A 15,428-nucleotide genomic window follows, 5' to 3' on the forward strand; every position below is an offset into this window, starting at 1 on the left:
CTTACTGTTGGTGCTCTTCAGAGGCTGAGCTGCATAACTGGTTTTTAAACCACTGTCTACCGAGAAGACTAAACTGGAGCAGCAGACAAGGCACCCTCCTTTCACTTGGGTCACTGAGCTCATTAACGTTGATAATTAATTGGAGCTTTGTAGTCATCCCTTTGTACACCAACAAGCAAGTCACAGTAGCTGTAGCACCCCCTTCACCTGTGCACTCTTGCACAGACACCTGCTGCTCATAATTAAGATCCATTGCCCAAATTTACATATCCTGATTTCTATCACTCAGCTCCAAGAGACAAAGGAAAGCATTTATTGCAGGGAAATGACAGCTCAAATTATGCTTCTTGCACATGGCTCGCCTGGGCAGCTGCCTATGCTAAGGGGCTCTCATACGAAACACCAGAGTGTTTATATTTAAAAAGTATATGTTTGGCTTGAATTTAAATCAAAGCACGTGGTGATTTCCACCTTAGGGGGATAATAGTCTTTTCATTAGATAACAAGTGTCAAAAGATGCCATAAACTTCACGGCAGGCTTTGTTAAGGCTCGGTGCTACACAGAGCTCAGCAGTGAACTTGTAGGGTTCCCCCCTTCCCTCCCTGAACTGGATGTTCAAGTGTGTGCATCTGGTTTGGGAAGAGCAGGCGTCTCACAAACCACACAGTGACGACCTTACCCTTGGCTCACCTGTGAAGAGGAGGCTGACCCTTGCATCCGCAATTCAGCAAGGCTAATATGGCATGGGAGAGAGATCTACTGCGAAGGCAGTTGACAGTCTTCGAAAACACAGTAAAAAATGCCAGATATTCCTATACAGAGCAAATGGAGCATGCAGCTCCCACCGATACCTCAGAGGGACGCAACTTTTCACGTGCACAACTTTATTGCACTGGTAACATCACCTGTTCCTCAACTTTCTGAGTGATGCTAAAAACCAGAATGAATCTCCTAGTAATAGCTCAAGTTGTTCCTCACTGCATTTTTTCTCTAGGTTTATTAGGTTGCTGCAATGTCCCAGGGCAAGATTCAGTTTTAATTGGAAGCCTTTTAGAGTCTTCACTGGGTTTAAATCAGTCATCCAGACAATTAAAATTATTCAAAATCTGATTTACTCACACACCAAATGGAGGCTAATCCAGAACAGCTACCAGGGCAGAACTTCACTGTCAGTGGGATTTGGATTTACAGTTTGCTTCAGTTCATTTCCAAACCTGGAATTCACATTCAATCATGTTTTCAGCTCATATTCAAGAGAAGGAACGAAATTAACACTATGTAGAACACAGTAGAGTGAATACAGAGGGCCATAGGGTGACCTCAGTACAAATGTCAGTGTATAATGTCAATCCCGAGTGACCTGCAGGAAGTCCAAGGGGTGCAAAACCAGATCAACAGAGACCATAATCTGGATGAGTGTCATGATGCTCTGCCCCTGGTTTGCTCCTTAGCTGATGATCAAGAATGAAAATTGACTTTCATTTCCACTTCATTGTTTGCTCTGTGCTTTATTTACATTTTTATATGAGCTAATCTAACAAGCGATGGCTATGCTTTTTAAAGCACTGTCTCCAAATTCTCCTAGTTCTGCCTAGAAAAATGAGATGACATTCAAGACAGAGGACTCTTAAAAGTCTCATAGGGTGTCTCGGAGATACTTTCCATATCTCCCTTTGAGAAGTATTTTCCCTTTCACTTTTTCTTTAATTAAAAGAATAATCTAGACATAAGATGCATTTTTCTGTTTCTTGAACTTTGAAACAGATAGAGCTTGCTATTATTGGAGCTAGATACACCCGAGGTCTGATCCAGCTTGGCAGTTCCTCTTTTCATGACGAAAGCAAACATCCAGTTCTTGGCATCTGAAGAGCAAAGTTCCACACCAAGTTTCTTTCTTTAAGGGAATGTAAATAAATCTAACATTAAAATTACCTAAAATCCTGTCTGTTTCTGAAAATAATAAAGTGATAGATATTTGATTGCTTATATCTAAGAAAAACAGAAAAGATCCTAATTTCTAATGGAATTAACAGCAACCGAACTTCATTAAAAAAATTAAGACACTTTGGAACTAGACATGAAAATGGTACATTATTCCTTATCTGTGACATAACTTCAGAATACATCCATAGTAGTACCTGCTCAGCAGCCTGTGGCAAATGAAAAAGACAAAGGAAAACATTGCACTGGGAGTCATTAATTGAATTAATTAACCTAGTCACATTGTCATAAGAAGAATTTATCTGGCAACCAGCAGGAGCAGATCTCCAATCATTTCACCATGGCTTCTTCCACAGATTAACAATCACACAAGCCCCTGGCAGCTGGCTGTTAACATCGCAAATTATCAGAAATTAATTAGCCAAATGCTGTGCACCCATGTGGATATTTTTGTTTTCAAGTAAAGATTATGAAGCCCATAGCTCCTCTGATGATTTATTGAGAGAAAACATCATTGTTTAAACAAATAGGTTGCACAGTGGCTTTCTAATGAGAGAAAGAAAAAAAAAGGGGGGGGGGGGGGGGGAGAACTTACAGCAAACCATAGTAACAAAAGCCAAACACTTGTAAACAGGAATTAAACAATCCACTCTGAAAATAGGGACATACACAAATTAATTCAGAAAGGTCTTTTTTTTTTTTGAGAATAATAATAATAATTCCTTTTGCATACTTTTCAGAATAATTAAGGTTTTTGTTTCAACTTATTAAGCTGGGGTTCAACTATTTAGAAGTACTTCTGCAATAGCTTTGTTCACCCAGACAGCAATCACTATATCACATGTGAAAACCAGAATTTTAAGGAAACTGAAAGAGCAACATGAAGCTTAGCCTTAGCATTTTCTGCAACCTCTGGTCAGAGTAACAGGCAATGTAACTATAGCACTTTGGAAAGACTCCTTTGGATACTACAGTGCTTCTTAGGAGTAGTCAAGGACTTGTCTAAAATAAAGTTTTTATCTCCTTGTGATTTAAACAAAAGGAAAACAGATCCATTTTCACTAACGGGTTTCAACTGTCCTCTTCAAAATCTCTTTTACTTCCATCTGACAGTGCTTTATTTGTATGTTTTCTATTTAAACGAACATAGAAAACTCCAGCAAGGAGTTTTTAATCACACAAAACTGACACTTCACAATCAATTGGGAAGTGTAATGCATTTATATTTAACAGCCTACAATAATCCATGTTTTTGGAGGAGCGGGGTTTATAGAATGCAAGCAATAACACATTTAGCCCACGAACGCACAGATTCATCTGGACACAGAGCTGCTGTGAGGGTAAAAGTGTGTCAGGGGGAAAGAGAAGAGGAGAAAAGGAACATCAGAGTGGCAACTAACTTTCTTTGAGGATGTATGGAAACACAGGCGGCCAGGCGGGATGTTGCTGACACTCAATACTGAGGCTCTGTGAAGGCAATCACAGGTTTGAAATAGTACCTTGTAAAAGACCCCAAGGGAAACGTGACTGGCCAGGTTATCGTTCCAGGCTAATGTGATATTCATCCCGTTGGGAGCTGCAGGCTCACGGTCTCAGGTTTCCAGTCCCTGGGGGAAGAAGAGGCTGTGAGGGTCTGTCTGAGGACAAGGCAACTCTGTGAGCTGGGAAGGGGCCTCCTGCAGCAGGTACGGACGTGGAGCTGTCCAAACACAGCCGGGCAGTGCAGGGAGAAAGAATAGGTGATGCTCTCCCCTCTCTCAGTGAAAGCAAAAACATCTGGGCCCCTACCTGGGCCAAGCTATCCCCACCAGGCCTCCTAATCACAGGTAGGGCATGCCACAGACTCACAGCACTCATTTAGGCATGGCTGAAAATAAACCCTTTATTATGGGAAACTGGAGGTTTCCAGCATCTCATTCTATAGGGGAACAAAGTCTGCATCACAGAAACTCCTCTAAACCAGAATGCTCTGTGCCGATGCCTGTCCAAAAAATAGGGATGTTTGGAGCCAATCCATTGGCAAAGAAGGTAGCTGCCAACTTTGCTATTCCCTATTTGCCCAGCTAGCTGGCAGGTTACTTCCACACCAGGTATGAGTTAGGAAATGTGCTTATGTGCAGGCAGCTGAAAAGTCTTGCCTGGAAAACATGTAATGTCTAGAAACCTGAAGTCGTCAGACATCAACGCTTCCAGTGCTACTAAAGCAGTATTAAAAGACTGCTATTTTCTAGCATATTCCCATGCTTCTGCTAGTGGATGCACAGTTACTTGTTAACATGTGTAGTGTTCTAATTTTAAACAGCTGCTTCTCTTCCTAAGCTTGACAGGAGGCTTAAGGGATAAATACTGCAGAAGCAAAATAAAAGCCCGCTTCTTGAAAGCTGATACCTTAGCCAGGCTCAGTTTCTTGCTTCTTGAGAAGCTGCTTTATCACAGCATGAATCTTACTGTTGCGTGGCACAAAGCCATGTCACAAAGCATCAACTCAGGGACTTACAATTAAGCTCCAAACACATATTTATGCAACAAAAAAGGCAATAACTTGATTTTTTGAATATTGATTTCTCATTGCCTGGCTGTAGAAACCTGAACCTTATGCCTTTATGTCTATACATTATATCTTTATATAATGTACCTATATAATGTTCCTACCTATAAGCTGTTGCCTGCTTAACTTCACCAAAAAAGAATGAGGTGCTGGGAAAAGGCTACAAGGAATAAGATGGCTAAATAGAAAAACAGAAACTAGAACCTGTGTACTTAGTTATGGGATAATTTTCTTAGGACCTGAAAACTTCTACTGACAGCATACTAATTTTTTATTATTGACTACCATAAGCATTAAAATAACCAAGATCCAACCTGCCTAAACTCTTCAGATAATTTTTACTATTATATCTTATGGTGTTTGACTTCTTATAGACCCCTTTCAAGAATTTATCTTACAGGGCTGTCATAATGTCAAAACTACGTAACTCTTATAAATCAGTTTTTAAATAAAGCTACCAAATACCATTAAAAAAGAGAACACCATTGCAAAAACAAGCTGTAGCTGAACTCTTCTCAGCATAAAATTGTTGGACGTTTCCAATTATGCAGCACTTCAGGAGAACTGAAAAGCACATTAAGTATAAGGACGAGTACAAGGATTTACACTATTTTTTGTGCAACAGTGTGAGTGCATGGATGCTCAGGCAAAGAAGCAGCGGAAGAAGGCTGCATTTCATCCTGACAATAACTTTAGAAGCTCTGTGAAAATTCTGTGTATCATATCTTGAGCATGGTACTGAGCCAGAAGTAAAGAGAACAACCCCACTGTAAGAAGAGCCTTTTTCCTTAGGTCTATGAAACTCCTGGTTTTATATTTGTCAGTATTCTTGTGCCAGAACTATTTCATGTGAGCACTTTCAGGTAGAAGAAACCTTCCGCATGGATGATGCGCTGCGTATAAAGTTACATAGGTGTCTAATTTCAAAATTGTCAAAAGCCCTCGTGCATACGCGTGCCAGCGTGTTTGTCCTACGTTACAAACACACTTGTGATTTGTGTGACGAGTCTTGTGCCTCTTCAACTTCTCATATCCAAAGAGAAATAATGTTCCCAAAGTCTTTCACTGTGAAAAGACTGCAGGAACACTTTTTGTATAAGTTTTACTGTGCCCAGATGATGATAGCTTGTATTTTTTCTACATCAGAAAATCTTTCCATGTATTTTCCCTCCCCCTACCCGTTATAAAACATATGCTCCTCAGTGCAATGTAAAATAAAACATGGGAAAAGACAGCAGAATTTTCAGAAAAACATGTTTTTTGTTTTCTTGCACTTTCGTGAGTGACTTGTCATGTCAAATAGTGTCAGTCACATCTGATTAGGTGACTTTATGACTCCAAGACATAAAGCTTCATGACTGATGCACCTCGATGCAATGCACTGCAAGATGACTCACCCTCTGGGAAACTTAAAACAATGCACTTTTCAGAAAGCTTAACCCTTAAAGCTCGGAGTCAAATTCCACTAGCATGTTTCCATCACAGTGATATGATAGAGGGTGACCACTGACTTAAAGGTGTACAGAAGAAGCGTGGCTTTTTAGAAAGTGGACTGATTTAGTAAAGGGTCTGAAGAATATGCTGGTGAGTTTTTGACTCGTATTAACATGCCAGACAGTGCTCAATACCCCTTATAAAAATTGTTTTCAGTAAAACAATTTTCTTGATAAATCTAGAATATTTTGCTCAAGATTCACATGGAATAAACAAGACTGATCATTCCTTTGTATCATTTTTCCGGCCTCCTGGTTTGAAAAATGATGTATATGGGTCATACATTGCATCTCTACATTGAAGAATTACTAACAATAGTCTTATGCCTCTGCAAATACTGAGGCGCTACATTTGAAACAACAGCAGGCAGTTCACAGAGTAACAATTTACAAGTCATCATGGCTTTACCATAGCATTTTTTGCACCTAAATGAGATGTTCTGGTAAATTATTAATTGGATAATGAAAAATTTTGGGGGAGGTCATATTAATTGCTACCTATGGTTATTTCCCCCTTTTATTTAAACTCAGTGACAGGACAGAGATGCTCTAAGATATGTTTTTTGAGGAGAAACATTTTTCATGACATTTTGAAAGTAACTTACTGTTTATTTTATGCAGAAAAAAAAGACACACAAAGACACATAGTATTATTCATTACAGATTTCTGTTTTTTTCAACAAAAGCTAGTCCAGATATCTACTTGGATATAATCTAATAACACAGAAATAATTGTGCTGCATTAAAGTAATACAGGTGTTTTACCTTTAGATAGTAACACATTTCAACATTAGCTATTACCATATCATAAAGTAATATTATTTTCTTGCATTTCATGATTATTAGATCTAAAAAAAATATCACGGTTTATCTGCACACTCTTCATTTTAGCTCTTTTACCTATTTAAAAATAATCCACCAGTAAAGAAAATGGAACAGGTTGTAATGATATTATTTTGAGACTTTCATTAGCTGTATTAAACCATGTGGTGTCCGAACAAACAAGTAAGAAATGCTACAGCAGCACTTTGCCTTAGAGCTCATCGTGAGCCACGGACACCCTCCATCTGCCACTTTGGGCCTTTCTGCGAACTTTGGGAGGCTGGACCTCTCACTTGCTAAGAGCCAGCTCCCCAGGAGAGTCAAACAACACAACACTCACTAAAAACAGACAGTAGTAACGAGGAAGGCCCAAAGCTAATCAACATTGGTTTATCTACAGCTTACGCCGTCAGACTAACTCAAAATTAAATGTTTGTGTGCCAGCAGTTGATGAAAAGTGTTTGTACGTCTGTGAGGTTTCATGGGTGACTTCTTGATTAATAAAGAAGATCAATAAAAACCTAAATTACATGCATTAAATGGAATAAAAGCTGTTTAAATAATAGGTTTCCACATATAATTATAAACAGGAATCAGGTTTAACAGCTGTTTCAAGTGCAGGCCCTAAGGATCTGTTCTCTGCTACTTAATATTTCTATCAATGACTTGGGGCAAAAAACCAAACAAAAAAACATTACTGATAAAGAATACAGACTGGGGGAATGATAACTAAAGAAGATGAGACCAATAGTACAAAGTAAGACAGATGACTCAGTAAATTATGCACAATGAGCAACACATGTTTCAGTAGAGCCAAATATAAAATCACAAACCTGGAAATTAAGTATTCAGGCCACAAGAACAGGCTGAGGAATCTATCCGGGGGACAGCCAACTTTTAAAAAACTGGAGTGTGGACAAAAATTAGTCTCCTGCACAACAAAGTAACCAAGGGGGCCAGTGTAACCGTGGGGTATATAAGCAGCAGAATCTCAAGGAGCAGTAGGCTATATTACCTTCTTACCTGGTATTGGTACTACTGTTCCTGAAATCGTGCACCGTTCTGGCATTTACAATTCAAAAAATTATATTGGAGAATCCAAGAGTCCAGAGAAGGGGCACATGAATGAGCAAAGCACGCTTTGTGGTGAAAGACTCAAAGAGCTCAATCGGTTTAGCTCCTTTCAAAACAGATTATCTGACTCGATCATAGCCCCTACACAGTACGAAAGGAAGAGAATCTGACAGCTGATACTGATGTATTTTAGACAGAAGATGCAGTGGCTGGATATTGAAACTTGATAAATTCACGTTAACCACAAAGTTCAGATTTCACTCTGAAGCTGAGCTGGTAGAATAACAGAGTAAGTACAGAGAATCTGTAAATTTTTTTCCTTTATTGTGCATGGATGGTTCTGTAAAGACGATATTCTACTTGAAGCAGAAGTACAGACCTTGCATCAACAATTCATAGGGGAGTCCCACTTCTTAGGTTATTCAGGAAGTTAAGTTAGATGACTGCAGTCATCCCTGTTGACCTTCAAATCCATGACACTAGCTGAAGATTAGACCCTAAGTCTGGAAGAAAAAATAATGCTCACATTCAAGATAGCTAGCCACTAGAAACCACTTTAAGAACCATCTTTAGTGTGTATGTTATTGACCGTGAACTCTGGTTTGTCCCTTACAGCCATGAGTTGGCTAAAAAAATCCTAAGAAAAAGACTGACAGAACATTTTTGCCTCTACATGAGTTGCACAAAAGGCTCAAGAACAACTGTTCCCAGTGGGAAGGGAGAAACTGGAACAAGGGAATCTTATGAACCTTGTACTATTGATTAGCTGCTGTCAGCCAGGACAGTAGTAAATACTGATGGACCGCTGCCTATCACTGCTAGTCAAGGTTGCCGTGTGCACTGGTGTAGAAGAGACCAGAACCATATAACACTTCACTGAAGAGAGGAGAAGATTTATAAATGTATTTGCTGAGAAGTTGCATTGAGTTATTAAAATTCAATCCAATTTTTTCTAGCTGCAGAATTTATTTGGCTCTGCTGTGAGGACAGGATTGAAACCCAGCCGTTAGCAGCTTTCACTTGCATTTATTCTACTATACTAACATGAGAAGCGACTGGGAGTTACCCCAGCATCATGCCATCTGTATTAGTAAAGCCTGCTATAGCCTTATGATATCTGAAAGGAGACATTGACTGATTCAACTGTTCATTACTCCACTACATCAGTCTCTTATTTGGTTGCCTTCTTAAACTAGGAATAGGAAGACTGAGATGCTGTAAGCAGGCAGGCTCCTGTGCAACTCCAGCCTGAGTGCAAAAAGACACTGCATGATTAATTCCCACCTGCATCAAACACTCTTATCTTCTTCCCATTTCTTGTGCCCTCTCTCACTCACCTGGAACTGAACACTTCCCCTTTGTTTTATCTTATCTTGAAAACACGGAAATACCACAAGTTACATGTCAATATGACCTCTGTGAACTAGGAAAAAGCTGTCTAATGTAATGCCTTGTGGCTCCATTAAACCAATTAAAGATGCATCTTGAATTCTAGCAGTGTTGGGAAAAGAAAATATGCTTTAGGCTGTGAGTTTAAAAAATGTAAAGAGACCAGAGATAAAGACTTGTTCTTCTGCTCAGAGATACTTCGTAAGATGAGCTTACACAGGAATTTCCCAAAATTAGCTTTAAACTCTGTTTTTCCATTTATTGAATATTTCCACTTTCTATATATTTCATGGATTAAATTGAAAACATTAGTATTTTAGGCAAGCTGAAGGTTAACTGGGGAAATAAGAAGTAGTCTCTAACAAAATGGTTAGGAATTTTATTTCCATAGTTTAGGAATCAATGAAAAAACGAGCAAGATGAAATATTTGTATTTACGGGATTTTCTTTGCCTTATCAATGTACAAATTCCTTGCCCTGTGGAAGACTGGGGACTGAGTTTTACCTTTAGTTTTACTCTTATACTTCCATATGAGAGTATACTTTTTAACCAGAAAAAGTTAAGATATCTTAAATAATCTTCTAGGTCAGAGCAGATCCCTAGAGGTAAAATTAATGACCGGGCTTCCCACACTGATCATGCTGCAGCGTACAGCAGAGCAGATCCACTGTGGAGGAGCAAAGGCAGGATGCTGACTCTCTCTGAGGACATCTGAAAGGGTTGTGCAGTCCCTGGTCTGTGCAGAAAAAATTACAAAAGAGCTGTCTTGAATGTCCTGCCCTTCTGCAGTTGGTACTTACCTTTGAGTGGAATCGGCACCAGACTAATGCTGTCTGAAGCCAGGGATGGCCAAGTCTAAGGAGCCTTAAGCATCTCAAAGAAAGCTCTAATTTATCTCTGTGTTTGCTAGTAAGGGCACAAGTTTCCTTATATGTGGAGGGAAAAAGTCACTTTTCATTATAACATTAAACTAAGCAAAGTCAAACAGACCTTAAAAACTTCTCAAGGTATTTGGAGAATGGAGGAAGACCATGTTCCTGCACGAGACTTGCCCTACTGGTGTCCAGACTTGATCTGAAGACAGAGGACATTAGATATACGCCAGCTACATTAATACATTTTCACTGGATAAATTAATACAGAAATCTTTTCCACACACAACTGTTGCAGCATGATACACTCTTTTGGTTGGGGATGTCATCTAATTAAATAGATACGTTGGTATGATCTTTAGGATGTGTACCTATATAAATAGCTCTTATACATCAGACCAGTTTTTTTGCCCTTCCTATAGGGGAAAAGCTGCAGTGAATGCTTATAATGACATGTTTGGTCTTTGACTATAACAGCATAACGATACTGGGTTTTAGGAAAGCAGTGTAATTTCTAGGTGCACGTAGTACATCAGTGTCAGAGCAAGATTTGACAGAAAGTTACCTTTGACTATCTTCAACTTAAGTTGCCTTTTATTTCAGCCCAATTTATATCAGGAAGTCATTAGCAAAAATGTATAATGTAACAGGTATTTACAGTTTACCTGAAAATGTTTTGTATTTTTTTAATTTCCACACCACTGCTGAGGTCAAGAAGCTGCTTCCCTGTGGGTCTGTCTGACTGCAGAGAGGATCTGTAGTCCCTTCTCGGCTGCATCTGGAGATACCTGATCTTGGATGAAACGAACTGGTGAACTTTTGATAAATACTTTGGTAAGATGAGGTCTGAAGACCTGCCCTCAGGTGTGACAACAAGATGCTTCTGCAGATATCCCACAGAAATACAGATACTACTCTCCTTAGATGACACTAAACTAGAATTATATTTCACCAGCTTCATTGTCAGTCCCAGGGAAACATAAAACATTTACTACCCTGAATCCAGAGGGACAGCACTGGCAAATCCCCCACCTCATCCTGTCTGTGCAACGCAACTCTCTTCTGAGAGTGGAAAACAGTTCTGTTTCTACAGCCGGTGCAGCTAGTAAGGGATAGAAATAATTTCTCCATGGAAGACAGCTGGGGTGGAGCTCATCTGCTTGTAAATGAACTCAGATCAACATATCACAAGCCACAATCACTGCTTCTGGTCCCGGGCATCACTCTCAAATGATATCACATTAAAATGGGAGGGCCAGAGTCTTACATACACCATCTACCGTCATAGCTTAGCTACTTCATGAGTGTTAGCGGGAGCCGTCGCTGTGCGCTTCTGGCTTGGCTGGTTTGCATCCCATCTTAATGCTATTTACTCACGGTCCTGCTGTGAGCGTTATCAGCCGTGCATGGCCTAGTGGGCAGCCACTGTGTGTTGCTCTGTGCAGCTCTTCAGGTTTGACAAGGATGGATGTGAAAAGAAGTGGAATAGTAAGAAAATGCAGTGTACCAACATCAACAAAACCGACAGAAAATCTGGTAGCAAATGACTGCTTTTTGGTATTGCTCCTAGCTCGGACATTTTCTCTGAACAATAACAAGTCAATAAATCACAATAAGCCAGCTGGTAAAGTGTTTAACTAACTAAACCACTGAGCCTTATCTGTTAGCAGATAAGTGGGAACCAGATTAAGGAGATCACTAACTTTAAAGTCAGGTAGCATGGATAGGAGGGGCAAAAATAGATGTCGTGTTTTCTCTTTCCTCTGGATTAGCACAACAGCAAGGACATAGAAGCAACAAATTTCAGAAAAATGTTTTACTAAAAGAAAAGGATGCTCAACTCAGATTCTCAATCAAATGCTCTTTCACCAACACTTTCAAAGACCACCTAGTTTGCGCCAGACGTGCACAAAAAAGATGACATAAAAGCTACAGCCAGTGTAAAACACTGTGGGTAACAAAGAGTAAGTACGTTATAGGGTTTTCTGTATTTGTTCACTGTTTGAAGTTAAAATTTAACTGTTCTTCATGCTACAGAGGTAGCTCTGAGTAATCACTATTTAAGTTTTCTAAGACAAAACACATAGACTACCTTTCATAAAACTGTGTTCCATGAAGGATCATTGGTCTGGGAAAACATCGAAATGCTTCTCTAACATCAGTGGAAACAAAGCAAGGCTGCAACTATTCTGTACTACAACTTTTCATATATTCCAAAAACCTTTTGAAATGGGAGAATACATATCAGCATATAGGAAATTTTAGGGGAACATAAAATGCATTTAGCTGCTCTGCAGGATGAGTAATTTTACCAACATTTACTCTGAAGAAAAATGCAGGTATTACTTCCTCCTTCTCCCCCCACACCACACATGCAGTAGAGGAAATGTCTTGAGAAATTTACTTTAATATTGATATTTTTCTTGGAATAGAGTCCTTGTTACTAAGGCAGGACTCAGAGCACAGTAGCACATTACTGGGGCTGGAAGGTAAAGGCAGATTGATGTTTAACTTTGTGGTATGGTTTGTAAACTGGGAGAATGGAAATGTGAACCAAAATCAGGAAATGCTATTCCTGGTCATAGCAAAAGGTGGTGGCGTGTTGAGCCTCTTGCACGGGAGCAGCCGTGAGCGAGCGGTGCTGCAGGAGTTCAGCAATCCAGGGCCAGCCCCAGGGGGAGCATGAGGCACGCAGTTCTCTGACCTGCTTCTCACTTACTGCAGGCAGAGGGGAAAGGAGATGTCAGATATTCTTCTGTGGCGGCAGTGAAGCAAGACACCCTGAACAGCAGGCTTTTTGCGCTGGTCGGTGAGGAAGGGCAGGAGAGGAGCTAGGAGATGAGTAAGGTGGCAGCTACAAGTCATTCTGCAATTATTATTTAAGTGTTATAAATCTCCTCCACTGTTTTTCCCAGGTATGTCTGGGATTGTGTTTAGTCAAAGAACTTTTCATTTGCCAGCTAGAGGAGCCAGTGGCAAAAAGTTGGTAATGCCTTGCCTGACCCAGGCGAGCCTGCAGAGCATTCAGCAGATGCTACTTAGAGTGCATGTAATAATACTGCGTAACTGTTTCATGCTCCTGGGAAAACAGCCTTCGTCACATTCCCCTCACTCATTGCACACCATCTGCAATCAGGCCCCAGTTCTGGTTATTGACTCCTGCACACTGTGATTTCAGTGGACTTTTGCAGAGGGAAAGAGAAACAGGAGTTTAAGGATCAGAGCTTTACACTGTGAACTCCTGCGTTGGTCTTCTGTTGTCCTTAAATGCCTTTAGTGCACTTGAAGGTATCGAGAAATGACAGTTTCCCCTGGAAGGGGTGAATCACCAGAGGTGACAACAGAAGGGAAGTTCCACAGCTCAGCAAGGCTTTATATTAATCTGTTGGATGACCTCTCATCACAGCCCACAGTGCCCAGACATATTAGGGAACATTGATAACTGTGTCTCTTAGTGTGTGTTGTGTCTTGCAGGTCACTCAGAGATAGGGATTGGGTGGTTACCGCCTCATTGATGAGTTCTGCCTCTTCTTCCTCCTCCTCTTGTGATGGCCCTGCTTTGGAGTAGCCTGCCTCATCCACTTCTTCCTCCTTCCCCTTCTTAGTAGGAGTTTCTTCCCTTACTAAACAAAGTGACTTTTGTTTCTAATATTTCTTCTTGTGTATGGGGGTGACTGATACCGGCATGGGTTGGTTCTCTGGTTCACCTGTGGTGCCCGTTGCTGGGGTTGGAGTGGCCGCAGTGCCTGTCATTTTATTGTCAGATGCAGAGACCTTCTCTTCCACTTGAGGAACTGAATTGTGTTGAACAGGGCTCAGTAGGCATGGGCCAGGCCCCAGCATGATGTAGTGATTTGTGTCTCTCTGGAATTGCCAGGGTGACAGCATCTTTTTCCAAACATCTTACTAGTTTTTCAGGATTCTGCACTTGTTCAGGGGTGAAGTTCCAAAACTTCACTGCCCTAGGCACTTGCCCATACTACCCCACAGACCCTGTCACTCATAACTACCCAACCTTGGGGCAGATCTCTGGGTACTCTTAAATAGTTGTTTAACCTTAAATAAGACCTGAAACACATTCAGGAGACATAACAATAGGAACATGTTTGAACACCCCAAGGATGCTCAAAATTCTAAAAAGCCATTGTAACTAGCCTGAAGAAGGGGAAGGTGAAAGAGCAGGGGAAGTGGCTCTCCAAGGAGAAAAGGTAAAGAATATAATTAAGTTCCCCAGAGATGGTTCCCAAAGTGCAGAGATAGCTGCAATGCTAAGTACAAATATCACGTTAGTCTCATGACCAGTAATTTTATCATATCATAAGCCAGTGCTACCCAGTACAGCAAAATGGTAACCTTAATCCAGCCCCCAGAGGTGATAAGCAGCACAACAGGGAACATATACAGCAAGTAACATATTACACAACATAACCCTGAGAACAAGCACAACAACTGAGAGCAAATAAATCAACATCGCAACCGTAACCTAACCTAACCCTGAACGCATATAACAAATTTTTTTTAACACGCTCTGGTCATATCTGTTGTTATCTCAACCCTTTGAGCCCCACCTTGGGCACCAAAAAGGACTGTCATGGATCAAGCCAGCATGCAGCTAAACACCACACAGCTGTTCGCTCGCTCCCCCCACAGCGGGGTGGGAGAGAGAATCAGAAAAAAGGTAAAACTGTGGGTTGAGATAAAGACAATTTAGGAGGATGGAAAAGAAAGGAATAATAATAATAATGATACAAGAATACACAAAGCAAGTGATGCACAATGCAATTGCTCACCATGCACAGACCGATGCCCAGCCAGTTCCTGAGCAGCGGTCCTGCCCCTCCGACCAACCTCTGCAGTTGTTTTTTCAGTATGACATCACGTGTTATGGAACAGCCCTTTGGCCACTCTGGGTCAGCTGTCCTGGCTGAGTCCCATCCCAGATTCTTGTGTCCCTTCAGCCTCCTCACTGGCAGGGCAGGATGAGAAGCTGAAAAGTCCTTGCGTTAGTGTAAGCACTGCTCAGCAGCAACTAAAACATCAGTGTGTTACCAATTTTATTCTCATCCTAAATGCAAAACACAGCACTATACCAGCTACTAGGAAGAAAATTAACTCTATCCCAGCCAAAACCAGGACAGTGTGAAAACTGCATTTATCCTCAAGAAACAGGCAACACATTCCCATATTTTTCAGATTTCATCTTAATGTAATTGGATACAGAACCCAATGACTGTTGGATGAGGTACTCCCATAAGATTACACAAAATGAGCATCATATTCAGGGGAC

General features: G+C 40.6%; 1 long non-coding RNA gene across 1 annotated transcript in view; it reads right to left on the reverse strand.

Annotated features, from left to right (window-relative positions):
• The window catches only part of LOC135315364 (uncharacterized), a 32,850-nt gene extending 18,192 nt beyond the window's left edge, over window positions 1–14,658 (reverse strand). The window contains exons 1-3 of the long non-coding RNA XR_010374816.1: window positions 10,807–14,658; window positions 3,442–3,549; window positions 1,121–1,215 (exon numbers count right to left, since the gene is read on the reverse strand). This is a non-coding gene — a long non-coding RNA (uncharacterized LOC135315364). The remainder of the gene's footprint in view (window positions 1–1,120; window positions 1,216–3,441; window positions 3,550–10,806) is intronic.
• Between the last annotated feature and the right edge of the window lie 770 nt (window positions 14,659–15,428).

This window comes from Phalacrocorax carbo, chromosome 11 (genome assembly GCF_963921805.1).
Source record: "Phalacrocorax carbo chromosome 11, bPhaCar2.1, whole genome shotgun sequence".
NCBI classification, from domain to species: Eukaryota; Metazoa; Chordata; class Aves; order Suliformes; family Phalacrocoracidae; genus Phalacrocorax; species Phalacrocorax carbo.